The sequence below is a fragment of the Rhincodon typus genome, chromosome 13, assembly GCF_021869965.1.
Source record: "Rhincodon typus isolate 14 chromosome 13, sRhiTyp1.1, whole genome shotgun sequence".
Lineage (NCBI taxonomy): Eukaryota > Metazoa > Chordata > Chondrichthyes > Orectolobiformes > Rhincodontidae > Rhincodon > Rhincodon typus.
The window spans coordinates 11,776,053-11,786,491 of NC_063344.1; positions in this window are offsets into that span (position 1 = coordinate 11,776,053).

The following is a 10,439-nucleotide window of genomic DNA, read 5'->3' on the forward strand; positions in this document are numbered from 1 at the left end:
GCTAGATACATAATCATTGCAGAGATAAATCCTTTAGGCAACCTTTAATGAAGATTCCGTATTGATCAGTTAACAGCCAAAGCAATACTGTTCCTGAATTTCTAAGGATACGTTTTTGGGAAAGGAAACGAAACAAAAAAGTCATAGCTTCCCAAATATTTGTTTGATATTCCTGGGTTATATAAATTACTTGTGGAATCTTACACAATGAGCGATACAAGATCAAAATGATCCAACGTTGTGCTACTTGATCCTGCACGAGTCTGAATGGGAAATACACACACGTCACATCTTTGATTGAAGATTTGGAACAGGAATCACTACAGCAAAGAAGGGAGAAGAATAAACTGAGCGCATTCTATAAAACCTGGGATAGACTGATGGGAATTGACAAAAACAAGTACCCGTTGCCCCTCTGGCTTTAACAAAACACAAGGTAGTCATACACACAAACTACAAAGACCACTTGTTTCTAAAGCAATATATCAACAATATTTCTTGTAAGGACAATCCTGCAGTGGAACTAGCTGCCAAAGTAAATTGCCACTATTAATATTTGAAGTCTTCAAGACCAACCTTTAGATTATTTCCATAAGGTTTTCACTATCAGGACTACTCAGTAGCTCATGCTTGGCTTAACTAGCATTACCCATGTAAATGTTGGTGTAACGTGATTTTAGCCAGTAATGCCAACACAACAGAAGTAGAAACCAAATAAAATTATTAACTGTGCAATGGCAGATCTATTGTCTCTTTTCAATAGCGCTATGATGAGGGGTAACAAGCACCAGCATTTCTTAGATATCAAGGTGTAGAGCTGGATGAACACAGCAGGCCAAGCAGCATCAGAGGAGCAGGAAAGCTGACATTTTGGGTCTAGACTCTTCTTCAGAAAATTTCCAGCATTTCTTACATTGTTGTCCAGAGCAGATTGCCCTTCAAATAACAGCAAGGCGTTGCCCTGAGGTTTGTTCCCCTGCCGAATGCATGCTGAGAAAGTGCAGGCAATAGCAGTGGAACATTCTGCCTTTATGTAAATAACCCCATCACTGGCATTTTGGATGAGATAAAGACTGGACCAGGCTGAAAGTCTTGCACCAATGCTGGGATTCACAATATAGCAGGCCCATCAGATACCTCAGGGTGATAACCTTTACAATTGGGGTGGCTCTATGGTTAGCACTGTTGCCTCACAGCACAAGGGACCCAGGTTTGATTCCAGCCTTGGGTGACTGTCTGTCTGGAGTTTGTCCGCTTTCCCTGAGTCTGTGTGGGTTTTCTCTGGGTACTCCAATTTCTTCCCACAGTTCAAAGGTATGCAGGATAGGTGGATTAGCAATGGGAAATGCAAGGTGATAGGGTAGGGGGGCTAAGTCTGGGTGAAATGGTCTTCTGAGGGTTGGTGTGGATTCGATGGGCTGAATGGCCTTCCCCCACACTGGAGGGATTTTGTGAATTGAAACTTAGTACTGATGTACAGCTTCTAGTATCAGGAAATGTGCTGCTTTTTTGGGGGGGGAGGGGAAGGGGAGTGGTTTACCACTAACGACACATACTTGAAATCAAAAATAAAAACAAAAGTGCAAGGGAAATTCAGCAGGTCTGGCAACATCTATGGAGAGGGAAGCAGCGTTAGCATTCTGCATTTAGCATGATCAATTTCAGAAAGCCCTTCTGTCGTCTTTCCTCTGTTCACAAGTGTAGTTCACCAGGTATTTCTGATAATGGGTTGTTCACCAGTTTGTTCTGTGCATTGACTTAGACCAATCTCTATATGATTTTGAAACAGATTGTGCCTTGAACAGCAAGGGAGAAACTGATGATTGACTTAAAACTGCAATAGAAAAAGTTATGCAGCAGATAATAGATCAACTGTGACCCAATGTTTGGAGGAACTTCTACAGAAATGTGACTGTCAAGTCCTTCTTATAATTCCAATGTCAAAGATAAAAATGTCGGTGCAGAATCTGCATTATAATCACTTTTCAATGCTATAAGCCGGAGACCAGGTATTTTCTATATTTTTAATTAATCTATTTAGACATGTTATGACACAGCCCTTGAACCTGAATCTTAGTGACCAGGTTTATGCTGGACACAAATATGTTTCTTATGAAGTGTCACACTCCATGGTGCTGAGCTTATATTTTCCCATGATCTTTTTCAGTCAAACAAATCTCAATACAAAATTGGCTGAGAGACACATGGCATTCATCATCCATGTGCTGGTGAGTTTAATTACTGGTGCTATGTTTAATGTGGCAACAGATGCGGCTGCATCAGAATTTAAACCTTTGGCCCTCAGCCTGAAACGGAGATGTTGATGCTCAGATGAAGAAGTTGGTTTTAAAGAGCATCTTAAAAGAAGGGAGAGAAGTGAAACACTGAAGGGAGGGAGTGTGGGGGAATTCTACAACTGAGGGCCTGAGTGTGACTGCCTTGGGGCAAATGAAGCAACGAGGGCTTTATTTTGAACTTGGGACATGGGTGATACAGATTAGCCATATTTACTGCTACTTCTTACGTGTTTGAAGTTGCCTTGAGAAGCTGAAAATGGGGCATCACCCTCTTTGTTGTGGTTTTTTTTTCCAGTAAAGAGTCTAAAACATAAAGAGAGAGAGACCAGATGTGCTGGTTCCTTGCCCTGATGACATTAAGAACGATTTACATTCCTAGTATGTTTTCCTGTTCAACAAAGATCAAGCATTAAAGAATTTCAGTGGGAAATGCTTATCCACCACCTACTTAGAAACAAAATCACTGTTTACTATTGCAACCAATGTACTAACCTCTTTAATTGGGTTAATGGCTCAGTTAAAATAGTGAACAGTAATTCTATGTGAAAACATTTACTTCTAATGTTGTGCAACTTGATGTTCTGTTGGAAAGTATAGATCACACTCCCATGTTCTATCATCATGTCACTTCTACAGTGCAGCTAAGATACAACATTACAATTAATGCAAAGTTTCCTAAATTTCTTTTATAATAGTCATACAGCACAGAAACAGATCCTTCGGTCCAACCAGTCCACGCTGACAATGTTTCCAAACTAAACTAGTCCCACCTGCCTGCTCCTGGCCCACATCCCTCCAAACCTTTCCTATTCATGTACTTATCCAAGCGTCTTTTAAATGTTGTAATTGTACCCACATCCACCACTTCTTCAGGAAGTTCATGTCATAACAGGCACCCACACTATCATTTTAGCACATTGTCAGATTGGCTTGATATGTTTTCTCCTTCATTTGTGGGATGTGGGCGTGGCTGGCTGGTCCAGCATTTATTGTCAATCCCTCGTTGCCCTTGAGAAGGTGGGAGTGAGCTGCTTTCTTGAACCGCTGCAGTCCACCTGCTGTAAGTAGACCCACCGTATCATTAAAGAGGGAATTCCAAGGTTCTGACCCAATAACACTGAAGAAATGACAATATATTCCCATTTTTGTGTGGTGTGAAGCAGACAGCAAATCCTCTATGGAATAGCACGAACTAAGGTAACACACCATAAATAGAAACTACCAGTACTTTTTCATAAAACTCAATGGGATTTTTCAAATTAACTTAATGTAAGTCTGAAACCCCGGGTCTGTTTTGTTCTTAATGACATGCATGATTGCTAATGAACCTATCAACGCACATCTTTGAGGGAAGTGAATATCTTTAGTACTATAACCATCTAAATGTATTTAAATAGCAATACTTGCACTCCTGTGTTCGAAAGTTTAAATGGAATCAACTTAGTCCATGGTGTGACTTCACATCATTCTTTGTCATTTGATAACACAGTGTGGAGCTTGAGGAATGCAGCAGGTCAGGCAGCATTAGCGGGCCACCAAAGTTGACGTTTCGGGTCAGGACCCTTCTCCAGAAGTCATTTGTCATTTGTTTGTCATTCTTTGTCATTTGTTATTCAATGCCTAACAGAAGGTGGAGTGAGTAAATGCGGACTTCGAAATATAATTGGGCTCTTTTACCTGCTGTGTAATACTATATAAACAGCTTAATGGTTTAGTTTAAATTGGTACCATAAGTTGTGTCTATACAACTAGACGCTCTAATAGGAAACTGTCTCAAGATTGGCAAATGTAGCTCCCAACTCCCCAAAAGAGTTGCACACCACTGTTGACTACTGCTCAGCTATCACCCAATTACTTCTATTTTTTCATACTCGCCCTAATGCACATGCATACACATAGGCAATCCAACCTCTACCTCAGACTCTCCAAGCAATCTATTACTAACTCCTGGGGCTGGCCATCTGTCTCTGAGACCTCTCCTGGCCCTAGATCAAACCTCCTCAGTAATAACTACAAAAGACCGGCAGACATATTTCGTGAGCCTCTGTTTAGCTGTGTGCAGCATTAACAATACAATTAATGCTCCTCAGTTCACACCCAATCTCTCAGTCCTTGAGATATTAAAGCTAAAAATTCCAGGTTTTTTTATGTTATCTTTAACTATTTCATCCTAACTCATGGAATATGCAATTTTATTTCTCTTCTTTCCATATTTAACTGTTCACATGTGCTGCATGAAACATCCACTATGTTTTTGTCTTATAATATAGAAATCGAGCTGTATATTTTCAACTATTATTGTATTATGAGCCCTTATCTCATGGCACGAGCCAATATCCCAGGGTAAGTTCATAACTCAGTGTGAAAGTTCATATCCCGCAGTGCAAGTCCATATCCCTTTGCATTCTTTTTATCCTGCTGTATGAGACTGTACTCCAATGTGCAAGCTCATATTCCACCTTGTGAGCTCATATCTCAATGTACAAGCTCATATCCCACTGTGTGAGCACATATCCCACCATGCAAGCTCAATCCCACTGTGTGAGTTTGTACCCAAATTGCGAGCTCACATCCTACTGCAAAAACTCTGAAAGCTAATATCCTTCCATCTGACAACATTTCTCACTGTGCCAGCTCATAATCACTGTGCCAGTTTGAATGCGACTATGCGAACTCATGTCCCCCTGTGCAAGATCATGTTCCATGATAAGCATTATGTCAGCTCATATTTTACAAAGCAATCTCATATCCCACTCTGAAATATTGCTTTCAATGGTACAAACTCATAACACTGTGTGTAAGATCATAGCAGATTGAAGTAACTCCCATCCCACTATGTGAACTTGTATTCCATTTCATTTCCCATTCATATTTGACTCTGAGTCCACACCTCACTGTGTCAGTGTGAGCTAGTGATTTGCTGGAGTGTAGATTGTTGTGAAGGTGATGTTGGGAATTTGAGAAGCTGGCACAAGATAATAACATGCAGGCATCCTCAATGTTTGATACAAGAGCCTCAGTCACACCCAGTCTCATGATGACAATCATTGTCTTCTCCACAGGGGTCAGTACATCCAAGTGGAATCTCTGAAAGCTAGGGAGTCCTGGGCACTGATTGCTCAATTTTGGGGTGTGTATGCCTCATTGAGGAGCAGCATTAGAGTTTCCAGGTGTTGTGGGTAGGAAATGTCCTTTGATATTGCATTCACTGACCCTGTCTATCCTTGTTGAGCTTATTGATCATTTTATGACTCTGCAGCCAGGTCCTTGGTGCCACACGCTCAGAATCAGCCTCTCTTTACATCTTTTTATTTTATTCATTCACAGGATGAGGGAGTCGCTGGCCAGGCAGCATTTATTGCCCATCCCTAACTGCCTAGAGGCCAGTTAAGTATCAACCACATTGCTGTGGGTCTGGAGTCACATGTTGTGCCAGACCAGTTAAAGAGGCAAATTTCCTTCCCGAGAGGACATTAGAGAACCTGATGGGTTTTTTTTTCCTAACAACGGTTTCATGGTCATCATTAGACTCCTAATTCCAGATAATTATTACATTCAAATCCCACCATCTGCCATGGCAGGATTTGAACCCAGGCCCCCGCAACATGACCAGGGTCTCTGATTTAAAAGTCTAGCAATAATATCAGTAGGCCATTACCTCCTTTTCTCATCTCGCTGTGGGCCTTGACAGGCTCCTTACACTCTGTGGAAGCATGACAGCTCCTCTTTCCAATCCCCATCACCAAAGCCTCCAACATCCACCTGGGAGCCCTCATTCTGTCACATTTCACTATTTACAACCCTCTACTTTCCAGCAAAGCCTTCCTGCAGTTCCTGAAGTATGCATGTAGCCTCCCTTTAATTGGGGGGAGGGAGGGGGTGCAGGTTACCTTCATGTCCCATGCATGTAGCTGGATGCTCTCCTCAGAGCTTAGCTGTAACAGCAGTGCATTTTATGATAAGGCCGCATGCTGCAATCAATACGGTCATACAGCACAGAAACAGAACCTTTGGCCCAACATGTCTGTGCTGACCACACATCGCAATCTCACCTAATCCCGTTTGCCAGGATTTGGCCCATATCTGTCTAAACCCTTCCTATTCATGTACCCATCCAGATGCCTTTTAAATGTTGTAATTGTACTTGCCTCCACCACTTCCTCTGGCAGATCATTCAATACACACTCAACCCTCTGTGTGAAAAAGTAACCCCGCAGGTCCTTCATAAATTTTTCCCCTGTCACCTTAAACCTTTGGGCTCTAGTTTTGGACGCCCCTACTCTGGGGAAAAAAAGACCTTGGCTATCCACTCTATCCATGCCCCTCAGGATTTTATAAACCTCCATAAGGAAACCCTTCAGCCTCCGACGCTCCAGGGAAAAGAGCCCCAGTCTATTCAGCCTCTCCGTAAAGTTCAAACCCTTCAATCCCAGCAACATCCTTGTAAATCTTTTCTGCACCCTCTCAAGTTTAGCAATGTCGTTCTTATAGAAAGGCAACCAAAATTATATGCAGCATTCCAAAAGTGGCCTCACCAATGTCCTCTTGATGATGACTAGGTAACAGAAAATTTGTATTCTATCTGCCTTAATGGAACCAGCCATGGGGATATCCCGCAATCCCAGTGCCAGATGTTAGGTTGAATTTTAATCTTACCCCTTACTGTCTCTAAATATAAACCCTTGTGATTTTTGTTTTAGACCATTGAGACGCCTTTTTGGGGGAAACTTTGAAACAAGATCCAATCTCCTTTTATAGCAAACATTTAAAGATTAATTGATGGAGGGAGTTCCTCTCAAGCCCTGGTTAAACCACTTGTATCAATCAGTACCTCCAACAATCTGGTCATTCATCTCAATGCCATTTTAAGACAATGTTGCCTTATTTGCCTAATTCTCTGTCACAGTATGCCAGAAGTAATTCATTCGCTTTGAGATAGTTTGACATCTTGATAAAGTGTGAAATGAGTACAAACCCATTCTCCACTATGGGGAACTTCTAAAAACAGTAAGCAAATCACTCACTACATTTGATTCCAGACCCAAATGTGGCCAAAACCACAATTGGCAGATCTTGCACCAATCAATACCTCTTAATGTTTTAGCCAACATTGGACACCTATTGGGAGCTGTACTTTTTTCAACAACTTTGACAGCCAGAGAAATGGTTTCTGTCTGTAACCACTTAACGTATGTAGCTAACAACGTGTACAATGGTCCAAGTAATGCTTTCCCCTCAGGCACTCCTCTATGTAATGAATGTGGTTTTATTCCATGCAACTTTAGGCATCCTACCTTAAAAGCTCCTGGGAAATTCTTGACACTCTGGACTGTTTCTTTGCAACTCAAATAGAGTACAACAATTCAGGAAGGCAGCTCACCATCTTCTCAAGGGCAATGAGGAAAGGGCAATAAATGTTAGCCCTGTCAGCAAAGCCCACACCTCTTAAGTAGTAAGTAAAAACTACTGTAACAATAATGTTGTCATAACAAACCTCCTTGAACATTTCTGAAGAAGGGTTCCAACCCAAAACCTTAGCTTTCCTGCTCCTCTGATGCTGCCTGGCCTGCTGTGTTCATCCAGCTCCACACTGTGTTATCCCTGTTATCCTTGAACATTCAGAACAGTTATTACTGTAATAATAACTGTTGAAATAAACACAATAGATTTTCACTCAGGATACACACCTTAAACATCAATTCTACCTGTTCTGTACATATCTTATTCTCTATTTGTTCCATTTTTAAAAAAAAAACTTGCTTTAATTAAGTTGGAAAGAAAAGGCTGGAAAATGGATACAAGGAATGTCGAATCAGCCATGATCTTCTTGCATGGCGGAGCAGGTTTGAGGGGCCAAAATAGCCTACTCCTGTTTCTAGTTCTTACGATTTTATGGCCTTAATTTTACCTTTGTCTTTTGCATGTCCAGCCTCGTCCACCCAAACTAAAAGTATTGCTTAATTACAGTTGTTCTTGTCACCACTTTTGGGCCCAAACCACCGCTTAGGAGCTGGGAGCATGTTCTTTTGTAATTCATTCACTGGATGAGGGCATTGCTGGCTAGGTCAACATTTATTGCCCATCCCTAATTGCCCAGAGGGCAGTTAGAAGTCAACGACATTGATGTGGGTCTAGAGTCCCATGTTTGCCAGACCAAGTAAAGATGATAGTTTCTCTAAAGGACATTAGTGAACGTAATGGGTTTTTTCCTGACAATTGGCAATAGATTCATGGTCATCATTACAATCTTAATTCCAGACATTTATTGAATTCAAATTCCATCATCTGCCATAGCAGGATTCGAACATGGGTCCCCAAAACATTACATGGATCTCTGAACTAACTGGTCTAGTGATAATACCACTAGGCCACTGCCTCCCTTAAGTTTATTAGTAAATGAACTAATTATTTTGCAGTTCAATGCTGTGATGAACCCAAGTCTGTTGCAACAACATATGGCTAGAGTGCTCCATGTAGATTTAATACCAATATTTTTGCTGACCAAAAGCAGCTGCTAGCCCCAGAACACCTCAAATTTGAAACTCCTTATATTTAACTCCTTTCATAACCTCACTCCTCTCAATCTCTGTAAACTTGTGTAGTCACAAAACTCGTCAAGTACTATACATTCCTCCAAATTTGACTTGTTGTGTATTCTCTAGTCACTTCATCACACACTTAGTGGCCACCAATCTTTGGCCTGTCTATCACGTACCTTCAGCCATTTTGATGCTTCGCCTCTGGAATTCTCTTCAACTGTCACTCCACTTCCTTTAAGACCTTCCCTAAAACCCAGTGTGTTAACGGAGCTATTCCAAACTCTAAATCTCCTTTGATGCGGCATCACCCTCTATCAGTTTACACAATTAGAATCAGAGCATGGTCACAGCAGAGAAGGGCATCATTTTGCCTATCAGAATCACGGTCATTTTACAAAATCAGTTCAGCTAGTCCACTCCCCTGCTCTCTCCCCATAGCCCTGCAAATTTATTTTCCAGGCACCTGTCCAATCCCTTTGAAAAACAACAGTTGAATTTGTCACCACGACGTTCTCAACTGGTGCATTCCAAGACCTAACCGGCATACCCATCTCTACCCAGTGGAACTCCTCTGAATACTTTCCTCCGGTCAGAAAAAAAGACTGTTTAACTCTACTCTCTATTTTCTTAGCATTTAACCAGTTTCCTGTCCTTTTCAAAAAAAATCCAGATCACAAGGAAGGATTGATGAGAAGGATGAGCCATCCATGGTTAACGAGGTGGTGAAGCAGAGTATCCAATCAATAGCTAAGGCATACAAAGTGGCGCCAACTAGTGATAAGCCAGAGCATTGTGAAATTTTTAGGAACCAGCAATTGGTGACTGAAAAGTGAATAAAAAGGGAAAAAATTGATTATGAAAGTAAACTGGCAAGAAATGTACAAACAGACAGGAAGGGCTTCTATAAAAAATGAGAGTAGCTAAAGTGAGAGTGGGATCCTTGGAGAAAATGACTGGGGAATTCATACCTGAGGACAGGGAAATGGAAAATAATTTAAATCAATATTTGCATTGGTCTTCATCTTGAAAGACACTATAAACAACCCAAAGTTATCAAATACGCGAGATGCTAATGGGATGAAAGGTCTTAAAACAATTTCAATCTGAAGGAACAAAAGTATTTAGCAAACTAATGGGACTAAAGGTAGACAAGTCACTGGCTTTTCTTTAATTAATGCACACCAGACCAGGCCCTACATTATCTTTCTAAAAACTTTCCATTACTGAGTCACCGACAATAGAAAGTAGGAGCAGACTCTGCCATTCAGTATCATCACAACATATATCCCACACAGCGTCCTGCTCCTGCTTTTTCTCCCCATTCCCTTTGATCCTTTTAGCCATAAGAACTGTATCTAACTCCTTCTTGAAAGCGTTCGATATTTTGTCCTCAATTGCTTTCTGTGGCATAGAATTCCACAGGCTCACTGGTCTCTGGGTGAAGAGATTTCTCCTCATCTCAGGCCTAAACGGCCAACTCCATATTCACAGACCGTGAACCTTTCATTCTTGAGGCTAAACCAACAAGCTTGCAGTTGCTGTGTTTATCTTCGCACTCATTTTGAACAAAGCTGTAACATTTCCCATCCCACAGTTATCTGAC